Raw genomic sequence first — 13,492 nt, forward strand, 5'->3', positions numbered from 1 at the left:
GTGAGAGCATGTAAGTCTATGTTGCAAAGTTTCAGGCAAATTTTCAGAGCTTTCAAATTGCAAAGAATTGTGAAATATTTGAGAAGATGAAGGGGCTGTGAGAGGGGGTTGTATGATGGAGAAACTTCCTTCGCATTATTCGGGAATGTACGATGATGCGCCCTTGACATTGTGCTCATATGTAGCATCTATCATAATGCCTGCGCGGGGGTGTATATAGAAAGCTCGCAAAAAAAGCCAACAGCCACGAGCACAATATGCTCTTTTGATTAGATCCTTATCTAACTTAATGGTGAAATATTGCGCTAGAGATGGATGAGCACAAAAAATCCATTAGAAAATAATGAAATGCCAAAAAATTGTACAAAAACCTGCGAGTTTTAGGAGTGGACCTGAAGATGGGGGGTGGTGCTGGCAGGGAGGCACATATGAGTCTATTTAGAATGTAATTATTATGATAATGTTGTGTCCCGAGTGATGAATTTATCACACGGCATACAAACTTGCCACTCAAATATAGGCTCACACCCTCAACTACTTTGCATTATAAAGCTACAAAGTCAAAACATATTACACACGAGATGGTTCTTGTATTACAAATGAAGGCTTATATGCTTGCTGGTGTTTATACCTACATACTTCGTCATAATGAAAAATCGACACGGCATACATGCTGCCAAATAGAATTAAGCTATGTTGCTCTTACCATCTTCGCATATTACCTTTTCTAATTTAAGGCTTTTTTAGGTGGAATTATACTCTCTTTCCCTTTTTTAAGGTCATATCGATTACCTTCTTCTACTATGTATATGAATTTTTAGGCTCTCAATCTTTATTAAAATTCTAAAAATATTTTTGTTTCATGGAGGGAGCTTTTAACGTCTCAGAAAAATATTGAAAGTGAATTTCAAATTGGTACAGCAGCATAATTTTGTCAATAAAGCTTTTCTCGTTATTTTTTTCAAAAGCAACATAACGATGAAAATCCCTCAATTTTATTCCTTGAATTCTAAAGTTTCCAATAAACTGCAACTGACGTAAATGGGTTAAATGGAAATGCTTAAATAAATTTTCTTCCAGTTAAAAAGCTTTTTTACTCTCTTTTCCGGAGCTTTTAGATTTCTCTCTCGCTCCTTTCTACTCTTCATCATTGTCAGGAATTTATTAGGATTTATTTTGAATTACTTGGAACAACCAACAATGCTAAGTTTTCCAGCATATATTGGAAAATCTTGTTCTGAATTTATTTTAAAGAAGAAAATACGGTGCAATTGTAAAGGAAAAAACACTCAGGGGTACCTTAAATTTTCTTTTCATCACTTCTACCGCGCGCTTTGTTGCCCGCAGGGAAAGTTATCTGAATGTAGGTACCTTTACCTTCTTCTAAAGTTAAGAAGATACATACAACAATGTAAGCATTAACACAAATTTTCTTCATCTGCACGTTAATGGGCAATTGGGACGGTGGGTTAATTGATTTTGAGATTATGTACTTTGCGTATAGCAAAGTTCTTGAGCAATTTAAGATGTAAAATTTACAACTTACCGACTTTTCGCCGTGCGCGCCAAAGCACGGGGGGTGCCGTATTACCTGGAGTCGCCAGCGTGAACTGTCCTTAAGTACCTGTTTGATGGGATGGAGAAAAGATGTGTTTAGAGATGTGGCTCTCACTCAAAAAGAATTACAAGACTACATTTTCTCGTGGAAAGTACGACGCCCACCCGACAAAGTCTTATCGTTGTGAAATTTAACACGCGAATCGTTATCAAATGCTATGCTATATACAAATTTATATATATTCTCTACCAAGACGTGGTCGACGTGCATATATTTTATATGTACATATATGCTCGTATACATAGCATTGACAGATTTATGTATATATGCTCTATTCTTACATTTTCTCACTCTCGCACACACTCTCTATTCCCCTTGATCTCGTGCCAGAGAGGAAAATTCTTTTGCGAAAGTTTTTCTCTTTCTGCACACCCTTTGAGAATTTAGAATTTTCTTTTATGGATTGATCGTATTGTTTGTTTTTTTTCTCAACAACACCACACAGAGTTAGTTTTGATTTGCTAAAGTGCTAGCTTTCTAGGCAAAGTAGAAAGCGTGTAAATTATGTAATTACAGGCAATTTGTGACGGAGATGTCGGCAACTACACACTCGGGTTCTTGTGTACTAAAATTTCCATTCATTTAATTTTATGATCGTCGTTCTCCTTCAAATCACCAACACTTTGGACCCACACTACACATATAGGAGGAGGAGGATGCCTCCAAGTCCATTGATAATGTCAATATAAATAGAAAAATCTCGCAACGACGAGCATCTCTTTGCGCGCCGCTCTCTCGTGCGTTGTATGTCTTATGATGAACAAGAAAAAAAGAGCTGAACAATGAAAGTCTAAATTTGTGGCAGGGGCCGTCCGGAGAGGAGCGTCATGCACATAGAAATGCGAGATGATGGTGCATGGAAGGAATGAAGGAAGAGTAAGAGGACTGGAAGTGTGTCTAGTGGGTGTGTAGGTGTAACACCAACTCCACAAATGCAGACTCGATCATAAATGCCCCCACCGTGCCAATATGGAGGCAAACACCACGAAACGTTTGTTGTCAAAGTTGTGTAAATGGTGTGGGTACACGATCAATTCACAGATCTTTCTCTCTCTCGTATGTGGCGATCGTTTCTTTCGTCTTCAACTTTTTTCTTATATTCTCTCTTTTTTATTTCTTTTTCTTTCCTCACTTCACTCCTTGCCGTATTTCGACACACAACTGTTGTAGAAAAGCGATCTTCTCACTCGGATCTTTATGTATAAATAGCACACTGTCGGCAATTTCAGCTACGATCGTGAGATTTTACTCCATCCAGTGATCACCACTTTTCACAAAACATCACATAACATTTATTATAGCCTTATGATCATCATGCTGAAAATATCCACCAAAAACCCCCCTTTTCTTCGTAGATTCCACCCTAAGTTGCGACGATCATGAGATTTGCTCAGTCGGTCACACTCTTGGTATACTCGCGGGATTTGGTAACAATGATGCCTGATTAGCACAATCGCCACTGGGATGCGCGATCGCGATCAAAGGTAGCAAACTCCGCGCGATTTAAACGAGTTTTGACCAGTTCTCGCTGCAAGTGTAAAATCGAAACTGAACGTCTTATTCTACTCCCCGTTCTTCTTCACCGCGATCACACAACGTACACTTCTGCCCTGGGTTACAACCGAATACACATTCAACCAGCATTCGCCCTTGTGCCTTGGTGCGCGATCAACTCGCGATCGCACATTCATCTTTCTTGCCCCAAATATATGTGTGCGTCCACATAGCAGTGATATTTTTAGTCCTGCATCTGTATGTGGAACGAACACAGCTACAAGGCGCACGGGAAGAATTTTTGGCTGATGGCAGTGAGAGATCTTCTCCTTCCTTCGCACCCAAAGAGAATGTACTCGCCCCAAGATTACATCCGCATCCACATCACGGTGCAATGTTCGCAGTTCGCATAGCCCTCGGATGACTACGTGGTCCCTTTGCACTTGCCAGACATTTCCAGATATTTTAACATCCAAAGAAAACTTTGTCTCAATTCAGCTAGATTTGTAGATAATAATATTTGAGCTTTTCTCGGGCTTTTCTTGAGTTTTTTTTATAATTAAGACTGTCTGTGCTTAAAATTCACTACAACAGCTCAGTTATAATAGAGTTAGCGTAATAGCTCTAAGTTAAGCCTTGGCCTGCGCAATTTCCAGCCTCCACGGCCTCCATGCGAACGACGTTTATTTTGTGTATTCGTAATAACGTAATTTCCAGAGATAAGAGATATCAGCTCCTTCCTCAACCTTCAAGCCACTAACTACAGGAAAGAAGCATCAGGAAAAAAAATGAAGAAAATTAAAAAGAAGAGTCGAAGAGTACTGTTAGGTGCGAACTAGCCTCACTTACAAGGGAAGGTTATACATTTAAGAGCATGGAATGGCTTGAAATTTTCACCAAATATTCTTTACAATGTATAAAACCCCTGTGTTAAGGGTTTTTTTCTACAGATCCGTAGTTTAATAGTTATAATTAATTAAATTTTCCCATATAAAATTCATTTCGGGAGAGCAAAGCGCTCGACAGAAACGCAAGAGAGAGAACTGCGCGCGCGTCTGTGTGAGTGAATAGTGGTAAGCAGTTCTTTGCCCGTGCGATCGCTACTCTACCACTATTCACTCACACAGACGCGCGCTCAGTTCTCTCTCTTGCGTTTCTGTCGAGCGCTTTGCTCTCCCGAAATGAATTTTATATGGGAAAATTTAATTAATTATAACTATTAAACTACGGATCTGTAGAAAAAAACCCTTAACACAGGGTTTTTATACATTGTAAAGAATATTTGGTGAAAATTTCAAGCCATTCCATGCTCTTAAATGTATAACCTTCCCTTGTTAGGTAAGGAATATTTCTTAGGAAACCTAGGGGGAAATTTACTTGCTAGACAAACTTAAGATTTCTTAAGAAATATTTAAGTTTACTTAAGATTCTTAAAGTTTTTTTTTTTAAATTATTCTTTAAGTTTCCTTAATAATTTCTTAATTTTTCATTTGATTTCTTAATATTCCTTATAAAACTTAAGATTTTTTTTAACAAAAATTTAAGATTCTTAAGTTTTATTTAGAAAAAAAAGGATTTCTCTATAATCTTAAAGTTTTCTTAAGAAATCTTAAGTTTCTTCATAAGGAATCTTAAGAAATCTTATGAAAACTTCAAGAATCTTAAGAAAACTTAAAGAATCTTAAGAAAATTTAAATTTTTTCTTAAGAAATTTTAAGTCTGCTTAACTAGTGAATTTCACCCCTAGTCTACTTAGCCTGGTTTTATCTTTGCATTCTACTTAGGACTTGTTAAACCTTAAATACTTCTAAGACGTCAATGAAATTCAACTACAACTCGTAGATTTTTTAGAGCTTCTCTGATCCAAAGGCTCCTTAACTTCCTAAATTCCCCTAAATTAACTTCTCCTAACTGATTGACTGAACAAACGATCAATCGAATAGTCAATCAAACCTCATTCAAAGTACCAAATTATCACAAAAACAGAGATCTGTACTAACTCAGAATAAAAAAAAACTTCGACAGATAGTCCACATCCGCTACTGCATTGTACTTTCCCACCACTTGCCATCTCTTCTGGGACGAGAAGAGTGCCTTTGTTGGAGATTGCAGAATTATACCAAATGCTTCGTCCACTTCAATTAAAATGGTCGCGGTTTGCAGCACACATTGAAACAGTGGCCAACAAAATATTTGCTCTTGCGAGTGGTTTCCTTCTGACTCGCGGCGCCCCATGAAGGTATATATACGCGTCGGTTTCGCATACATACATTTCATATGCGATGGGTATACCTCCACATATTTTTCTGCCATTAGAGTCATCGAACTGTGTGAATGACGACTGCATAACATGGCAGAAGTGTGCTGCCGTCGCTCCATCATCTTCTTTTTCCACTCAATCTCAACCCATCAGAGCTACTCTACTCACGTGGTAGCCAACCATACCTCTATCTCAATTACATGCTAAATTAATTAACAACATGCTACAGATTATAAGTGTTACACATCTTCAATGATATTTTCTTTTTACATCGTCGCTTTGCTTTTTTTCCATCATTGTGTCACTCATCATTGCTCGGCTTGCCTCACTTTTTTTCCCTTCTCACAACATTTCTGAACGCCAATTTGTTAAGCAATATTCTTGTGCTCCCCTCCCCGCTCGTACCCATTCATGTACTGATTGATGATTTGGCTTATAGAAGAAGAAGAAAAAAAATTGTAGGGAGATTGTGAGAGACATATTTCGCCCCTTTTGACCCCCTGTTGATGGTTACCCACAACACACAGGCGAATACTCTAAAGTGCACAACACGTGCCCGATTGGTTTGATGCTGAAAGCTCTACACAGAATTTATTTAACTTTGCATTTGCGGGTCACTCATCGGGAAAATTAAAATGCTTTGTCTGAAATTTTTGGTGTAAACACACACCACGAGTCTTTCTAAGAATCTTTATAAATATTTGTTTTAAGAAATGAACTAAATTGTAGATTAAAATATTAAAGGGCATAGATTGATTGAAATCAGTTAATAAAAAGTTATGTTTGTTTTAAGATTCGGTGAGTTTTAAAACTTTTCTTGAGGTTTATGACAATTTTAAAAACTTTTAAAAATAAAAAAAAACTATTAAAAATAAATTTAAAAATTAAACAATTCGTTTAGGAAAAATTAAATCATATTCTTGGTCCTATATATGTATATGTATAAACCTAAAAATCCGTATTAAATTCCCCAGATGACTAACCTCATTTTGCATACATAGCACATCATCATCGACTTTCCAGCAGTGTTCGAGAAAACGTGTAGGCTCTAATTAAAGTCGATCAGTGTGTACATAAAGCGATGCAGGTCCCCAATCACTTCGCACTGTTTTCAATTGATCACTATAGTGCACGCAGCAAAGTGCTTCATATGGCGGCTCTTCATCGTTTCTCTATTCATCGAGAGCGCTCGAATAAATTTATTAAATGGCGCCACATATCAACTGTCGCTGGGAATTACGGAAAAGTGAATGATAAATTGCACAAGTTCATATTGTGCTATATAGCTTCATATTCATAGATATATCATAGTAGTGTGAGTATTTAATGGGAAATGGGAGCGACAGTGTCGTGTGTCTATCGATGTTATATTATATTTTTTCTTGCACATACAAGATACGATAGAGGATGGGAAAGAAAAATAAACTCTGGGCTCCTCCTGATGATGTGAGAAAATTGAATGGGATTTTATCAGAATATCATTCTCCTTCATATCAAATCAATAATCACAAAGATTGTTTACGTAATATGTGCTTCTTACGAAGCCCAAAAATGATTATGCTTTTGTTCCCTATATTGGAGAGCTTCTTTTCTGTGATTGGACTCAAATGTGCTGAGATCATTGAATGATTACCCAAAGTTTTGGGATCTCATTTCGCACCAAAGACTTTCATTTCAAAAGACTCTGCCCCTTCAGATCTTTCAAATTATAATTTAATTTAATTAAATAAACTCTCAATTTCAATAGAACCAGTAAACTTCCCTAATTTACCATAGGGTAAGTGCTGCAAAATATTAATTAAATAATTTCTGATGAAATCTTGCATTCCCTCCTGTGCGGAAAAATGATTAAGAGATAATTACCAACGCAAATTGTAAATGGTTGGAAAAAATAAATAAAATGAAAAACAGTGACAAATAACTAATTAAGACTGTTAACATTCTATATGTTTGCCATACAATTAAAATCAATTGGATACTTTACGCACAGTTGCAAACAAACAGCTTGTATGTGGGCACAAATCGGAGTCGATAGCAAATTTATTTTAAACCAAAATTAACCATCAAGGTTCTTTAAATGAAAGATTTCATAATATCTCCGTAAAGCATGCAAGGAGAAAGATATTTTGGATATCTTTTCTTTAAAATTAAAACTTTCATGAATTTCAATGAGCTTTTTTAGTTATGTATCTATTGGAAAGCTCTATACAGTTTTCTTTTAATAAAAAAAAACTTTATGAGCTTTTTAATAAAGCTTAGAAAAACTTAAAGATTATATATTAAAAAAAAGCTTCCCAAAAACGAAAAAGCTCAACCCTGATTTAAAACGTTTTGCAATTTTCCAAAATTTAATTAAATTTTATCTAAATTCTTATTAAAATGTGTCGTAAAATAAATAATAAATTTAAAAGTAAGTACAGAAAATTTACAAAAGACACTTCATTCCTCTACATAACTTTGTACACACATTCCTACATCCCAACTAAGCGATTGCAGATTGAGCACACGAAAGAATTCCACTGGCCTGCCATAAAATTGAGCATCGCGTATAGCTCTTTATACGTTTAAGCCGGGAGCGGCAGTCATGAATGATGGAATGCCCAGAAGCACATATGGATTGGCGCTCTTTGATGGATGCTTTTCGTAAGTGATCTCTCGCGCTGTGCTCAGTGTCTTTTCATGTTTGGTCGCACGACCAATCAAGGCTCCCTCCGGAGTCGCCAAGGCGAAGAATGAGGCGGATGACACGACGTTGCGTGCCTGAGAAATTAAGTGCAATGCTGCTGCAATTACTGAATAACGGTTTCAAGTTCATCCTCTATATTCGTAGATATGTATTATGTACGTAGCATACCTACATACATATGTTTGGTGAGAAATTTCATGAATTATTTATGGGGCACTCGATCCAACAATGAGGAAGGTCAAAGCATCGGGGCGCGAGAAAGGGGTGAAATTCTCTCAGAGACAATGCGGAGATTTTTTTTTGAGAAGTGGGATTAAAGAAGTCGTCTTAATGTTGCGAAAGAATCCCTCGCCCAGCATATACAAGAACTTGGCAATGGGCCAGTGTCCGGAATTTTGGATGAAGAGCTCGTTGACTTCTCACAATCGCCATAATCACTCAACTCGTGCAGAGTGAGGATTTTCTTGGGACTTTCCCACCCAAGTATGCTTATGCCAAGATCTATGCTAAAACATACTCTACAGCGAATGACAAGAAGTACTCCAATTCGACATGTGCTCAGCGACATTTAGACGCCAAATTGTTGACTCTGTGTGCAAGTTCAATTACATGGGAATCACACACATATATAGCAAATCTCATAGAGAAGATAGCATAGAAGTTTATGACGGAAGAAGGGTTAAAGACTCGGCAGATTGCTCAGAATTTAAAGAAAATTAATTAACGTACCAAAACATAATTAAAGTTTAATCCTGCATTGTCCTTTTTATGACACTCAAGCATGCTTTTTTAATGTTTGTTGTGCTATTTATTAGATCTTGGAAAAAAATTTAGAACAGCCATTGATTCTAAATTCTAAAGCAAATCAATATTTTTTCTTAGAGAATCTGCCCAATCATTCAAGAAAAATGTTTCCCAGCCCTGCCTATTTTGTAATTGACAGTGATTTACAATTTTTTTTTCACAAAGCTGTCCATTGCGAACTTTTTTTCTGTGCAGAGAGCGCCAAAGGAACATGCTATTGAGAGGAAGAAGAAAAAAAAACTCAATAGTAATACAACATCAACAGCTAAAAAGGAAGAACAAAAAACATCCGTGGCGCCTCAAATTAAAGCTCACACGAGAGCAACGGTTCCAAGCCCACCTCTTTTGGTTCTACGTCGAAGCGATTACGCTTTTTTTGCGTTAAGCCAAATTTTAATTCTCTTATTTTTAGACGTCAACACTGAAGAGATTACTCATGCCAAGCGATTCACATGAAATCACATGAAAAACATTATGTAGTGTGTGTGCAGAAGATGATTGAAATATAGTTCGTTGGAATTGGTTTCAATTTGAAAAGAAAAGCGCGAGTCTGCGCATTTTATTTGTATTTAAATAAAAATTCGCTGGAAACCGTTAAGGATTTTCCAAGGAAAGGGTAAATATTTTATGAAATCGATAAAAGTTTTGCAAAAATCTTCTTTGATGAGATTCTTAATTTATTACAGACATTAAAAACAAACTATATCATTAAATAAATTTTCAGAGTGAAAACATAGAGTGTGGGTGTATGTGGGACGTCTATTTATGTTTCATGAGAAGCCAGGGAGCATAAATAAGCTTTCGCATTGCTTGGGAAGAAGCACGGAAAAAACATCGAGCGCGCGCTATATAGTTGAGCTTTTGAAATTTCTTCTTCTAGTGCAAGTGGTACACAGAAGTAAATGTGAGCTTTTTGACAATTTGGGATAAATGTCTGTAAAATTTGATTTTTTTTTACTAAATTTAAAAAAAAAAAGAATTTATAAACTATCAGCTCTAAAAACTTCATTAAAAAAATAATAAACGATCAATTGATCACAATTTCATCATCACAAATTGGAATAGAGTTAAGAGTTAGTATTCATATACCACTAGCATTAAATTCCAAAGATGTGCTCCTCAGTGGAGACGCCGGGTGATTAACAATTCTAGGAATTCCCGTAATACAACTAACTCAAAACTTACATCAAAGACTATAATTTATTATTTTCTACATTACATAACCATCTAATATTACTTAGAAATTCTGGGGGAAATTTAATCGATAAATATTTCCTATGCGAAATATTCCTTTTAATCACCTTAAAGCTTTCCTAAAAGTCATCAAGAAATTGAGGCGGATTAATTGGTTGGGAAATTTCTGAGAATTTTCGTGCATCTCCATTTTCAAGTTTAATTAAAATTTCAACATAATCTCGGGGCTGGATTAAAACACTCTTAGCTTTGGTAAGAATATTGAAAGTACTTATCAAAAGCATTTATATGCATAATAGCGAACATAAAATACATACGATGAAGCAATATTTGACCCTTAAAGAGAATTTAATTAGTTATTCTCTTGGGTTTGGTTCAATAAATCCCTCCCTTGTTGATCTGACTCAGCATCTGTTTCTTCTTTTTGTCTCAATTTCCATCATATGGTGGAATTTATTAAATGGGCCTTGTGTTTTTGTCACGTGAAAATGTCCCCCCGAAGAATCAAGAACTAACTATCGCACAGCGCATAGGGAAAAGGTCAATGGAACTTATATTGTGTTTTCCAATATCACACCATCATTCAACAGATAAAACTTTCCTTATTATTCCACAAAACCCCCGGAGAGTTTATGGACGTTGAATTTTATTATATGAAAAACTTTTCTGTGACATAAATTGCCAGGACGCGTCCTTCTGCATCAATGGTGGCGTCTTTGCGCTTTCTTTTTCATATATAGATAACATTTTTCCGCTATTTATATCGCCACTATATTGATATCTATTCGTAATTCAATTTGTTCGGTGCACAATGGAAAAATCTATGGGTAATTTCAAGGAAAAGTGGGTGGTGGTGGTGGAATCTGTCTCAATGGGGAATATCATTCAGGAGCATCGTCTACCCTTCGGTGTCATTCTCACAGGGGAGGACGAAGACAAATATTGTGGGTAAATAATGTTGCAGCAGAACTGCACCAATATTGTGACTGCACGATGCGGGGGTGTGGGTGGGATTGTAACACTTGGGTGGGCGGAAGAGAAGTCACAATGACTTGGAAGTTTACGAAAACAACAGACAGGACAACAATGTTCCACCCCACCGCCCACAAATCATCACATTGCGATGTGTGTAATACTATGTGAATAAGAGTGCATCAAAGTATTCTTATTCAATTCCACCGCCATGAGATTTTTCATCGTAGACAAGAAATTTCTCTGAATGCTCTAAAGAGAATTTAAAGTTTATTCAGAAGATTTGTGGGGTCAAATCTGATGTCGTTGAGTAAAAAATAACTTTGAAAAGATTTTTTTGGGATTAAATTTGATTTTTTCACTTCGATATCATTGAAAATATTTTTCTCTGCTAAATATTAATTCATTTATTATTCTTATTAAATCCTTAAGACGTTAAGAAAATAGTTTTTAATTATATTTCACTTCTCAATTTAGCACGTTTAAATAAAATGCGAGAATTAGCGATTTGTCTTGAACGTCTTAAGCAATTTCCTCTGTCTGGTTTACATTTAATGCTTTAGTATTTCGCAAAGTGTAATATTCTTAAACACCGAAACTTTTAAATTGCAATTCTTCCCGCATGTGCATGCAATCTGTGGTTGTGTTTTGCAACTTTTTATTAAAGAGAATTCTCCCCAGAGACACTCCTTGACGCATTTACTAAAAATTTCTTCATCATTTTATTTCTTTTTTCTCATTTTCTCTAAATGGCAAAATATGATGATTTTCCCAGAGAGAAAATTAAAGACATTGTACTTGACAACCAAGGGGAGAAATATATTTTATCATTAACCCCATCCACCCTGTGAGCATCCATAAATGAACAATGCTATGTGGGTGGTTTTTGTGATCAATAAACATTTGTATAATTGCTAAAATTCTTCAAGTGCGTAGGCGGTAGGGGTTGTGGCGAGGACAAACCATCACTTTATTAATGGACACACCAATTTCCGAAGACAAATATTGGTGTGAATCGATTAACTTTGAAACGAAGGGAAATTGCTCAAGAAATTTCCGTAATTGCGTATTCTCAGCACGAACATCCCATCCCTCGGGCTCCTTCTTCTCACACAATATTGGAAAACCCCTTTTTGCTCTTCTCATCCATTCGCGCGATGTCAGTTAAAATTAGATTGTCTCCAACGCAAGCAATTTCCCGTTGACAAACAGTTCTTAGTCGCATTGGAAACTGGGTGGAAGACAGTTCCCATGATGCTGAAAGAAGCTCATGGGGATGCTCTTTCTTTCTTTGGTAGCTTTCCATGCCAATCTTGAGGCGTTTTCTCTTTATCAGATAGAAAAAAAAATTTTATGTACACATGTATCCTTCTGCTTCAATATCACAATGCAATATCTTTTCTTATTATGCTTTCTACAAGAACTATGTATGTACATAATTCTATTAGATAAACAGTATCATCTTTTTTATGTACATACAAAAGATTACGAATAATGAAAGAAAATTCCTTTCATTTCCATTTTACAAAGAAATTTTATATTTATGACTCTTTGGACAGAGCATGAAATGAAATGAGATTTAAAAAATGCATCACAGACAATTTCTTATGAATCACTAACTTTTTTTTCACCATGGTTAGCATCATAATTCAACATTGACATAGATTTCTCACGAAAAAAAAAACAATATTACGGGACATATTAGTATGCGACATTTATTTTTTGTAGCACGTAGAGCTTTTTTGATTAATAAAAAATAAACTAACAAATTGCAAATAGGATTTTCCATATAACACTCAATAAACCCAACCAATTATGCAATTGAACGTGCAAATATTTCCACGCGTTGTACATTCAAAGAAATCAATTAAAATATTGCGCGGGTAATTTAAATAAATTTTTTCCCATTTGCCCACCTTTTTTGCGTCCCCTTCACGTGACGATAAAAAAGCTTTGAGAGAAGATAATGTGCGAAGTTTGTGGTGGTTGAGTAAATTGAATTTGCGTATGATAAGAAAATTTTCATTAACTCTTATCAATGTAGTTCAGTAGCAGTTTATCCATGGAAAAAGGGGTATGATGCGCTCTATGCTATTTATTTGCGCCTCAATTTGAAGCCACAATCTCGCAGATTAAATCACATGGCGGCTATGGGTAATGGATCAATAGTTTATTGACTTTGTGTTTGTTTCTATTTCATTCTCGTGCTCATCTCTCGTCTCACCCAAAGCATAGACATTTTGATATTGGATGAGCATGCAATAAAAAAGAAAGATAAAAATGTTTGGCCTCCACTCCAGCCTCCACAATTTTTATCCACTTGTTCCACAATGATTTCTAAAAAGTAGATCATGTGCTTTTTCTTCCGCTCTTGTCCATTCAAAGTATATATTCATGGACAGAGAGAGAGAGTCTCGACGGACTTTTGCGAAGGAAAAAAGGAGGAAAAACACAAACTAAAGAA

At 35.9% G+C, this 13,492-nt stretch overlaps 1 protein-coding gene across 2 annotated transcripts in view; it reads right to left on the bottom strand.

Moving 5' to 3' along the window:
• Positions 1–13,492, bottom strand: part of LOC129791167 (dual 3',5'-cyclic-AMP and -GMP phosphodiesterase 11) — a 73,093-nt gene that overhangs the window by 55,218 nt on the left and 4,383 nt on the right. The window contains exons 1-2 of one of the 2 annotated variants that reach the window (XM_055829201.1): positions 1,900–3,244; positions 1,547–1,624 (exon numbers count right to left, since the gene is read on the bottom strand). The gene's annotated coding sequence lies outside the window, so the exon portion shown is untranslated. Of the gene's footprint in view, positions 1–1,546; positions 1,625–1,899; positions 3,245–13,492 lie in introns of those variants that run through there. The other variant, XM_055829200.1, reaches the window with a different exon arrangement.

The sequence above is a fragment of the Lutzomyia longipalpis genome, chromosome 2 (assembly GCF_024334085.1).
Source record: "Lutzomyia longipalpis isolate SR_M1_2022 chromosome 2, ASM2433408v1".
Lineage (NCBI taxonomy): Eukaryota > Metazoa > Arthropoda > Insecta > Diptera > Psychodidae > Lutzomyia > Lutzomyia longipalpis.